This window comes from Tursiops truncatus, chromosome 2, assembly GCF_011762595.2.
Source record: "Tursiops truncatus isolate mTurTru1 chromosome 2, mTurTru1.mat.Y, whole genome shotgun sequence".
Taxonomy (NCBI): domain Eukaryota; kingdom Metazoa; phylum Chordata; class Mammalia; order Artiodactyla; family Delphinidae; genus Tursiops; species Tursiops truncatus.
Genome location: NC_047035.1, coordinates 132,884,364 through 132,886,171, shown reverse-complemented (window position 1 = coordinate 132,886,171; position 1,808 = coordinate 132,884,364).

Here is a 1,808-nt window from a genome sequence, read left to right as displayed (position 1 = left end):
GGTACGAGATGATCCAGAAGCCTGCCATTCAAGAACCCAGGGGACACGGATGAGTCATTCAACACTGGTGCCTTCTCAGCTATAAAATGGAGAAGACAGCTACCTACCTTCTTCCCAGAGTAATTGTGAAAATGCAAATAAAGGATGGGGCAGAGAGAAAAGTCGGGTGGGGGTAAGTGGGAGCCAATGAAATGCATGCAGCCACGAGTTTTAGGATTCTGCTCATGTAATTGCCCTGCTTAAACATATCAGTGGCTTTCCTTCGCCCTTGGAAGAGAATTCGAAGCATCTTACCATGGCTTATGTAGTCTTGAATGCTCCCCTCCCCTCTGGCTCACTGCACACCAGCCACACAGGCTTTTTTGCTTCTCCTAGTACTTTCCAGACTCATTCCAGCCTTTGCACATTCTGTCCCCTCTGCCTGGAAAGCTTCTTCTCCAGCTCCTTGCAGGACACACCTACCTCATCTTTCAAGTCTCAAACTGAACGTCACCTCCGGGGGAGTCTGTCGCAAGTCTCTCTCAGCCAATCACTCTCTATTACATACACATTATCCTGCTAGGTGGTCCTTATAAACCATCTGAATTATCTCACTTATTTTGTAGTTCTCAACCCTGAGAAAATTCATAAAAGACCCCCATATCCAGGCCACAATGGGGACAAGTTTAATCAATATCTCCAGAAACAAATGAGGGACATAAGTTTAAAAAAACAAAAAAAAAAACAAAAAACAAAAAACTCCTTCTAGTGCACGGCCAGGATTGGGAAACACTGACATATTTGCTCCCCTGTTTATTGTTTGCCTGCCCTTCTAGACTGTTCAGTGGGGACTTGTTTTCCATAGCAGTGTCTTGTGCCCTGGGTGGCAGAAGTGGCCACCCTCCACGGTTATGGTTAATGTCTTTTCTTGGGGCACTGGCAACAGACGACAGTGTGACCACTTTCCTGGCCCTCTCAGGAGGCACAGACGAGCTCTGAATTCTCACAGTGACACTTTGTCCCCTGTGGCCCCTGCAGGTAGATGACCAGCATTTTACCCCTTTAGCTGAGCTGGTGGGAGGAGTTTTTCCAGTCTCCTTCCACCTACTCAGAGACCTTCATGACTCTTGCCCTACACGGGAGGCTCATCCCCAGCCCCACTTCAAAGACCTTGGCCAGCTCAGCTGCACATTGGAGCCACTGGGGGAGTTTAAAACACACTGGTACCTGGACCCCACACCCCGGGATTCTGATGGGATTGGTCTGGGGTGTGGCCTGTGCATCTCCAGAAGCTCCCCAGCTGGTGCTGAGGTGCAGCCCCAGCTGGAAAGTGCTGACCCAGATCCAGTTCCTGAACCCCGGCACCTCTTCCACAGCAGCCCAGCTCAGGCCTCTGGTTGGAGGCCATGCTTTCATTTATGGCTTCTAAGGGTTTTCTTCCTTGATTTCAGGTTAGCAGGTTTTATTGTTGCTGCTCCTGTGTCAGTCACGTCCAGGACTCAGGACTGTTGAGTGCCTGATGCAGGAGGAAAGGCTTGGCTGCCATATTGCTTGCTTCTCCTTCCAAAATGCAAGCTCCATGAGGACAGGGGCCCTGTCTGGTGTGTTCCCTGGAATCTCTCCAGCTGCTGGAACTGTGCCCGGCACAGAGAAGGCACTTAGTAAACCCCCATTGCATGAATGAAAGAACAAGCATGAGCTGCACAGGTGTGTGAGTGTTTCGAAGAAAGACTTGTACCTCATTGATCCCCAAAGTTGGGAGGAGTCCCACCTGATGGAGAGAACACCAAGGCATCCTAAAGAGGAACAGAGATTGCTCCCACTTCCTC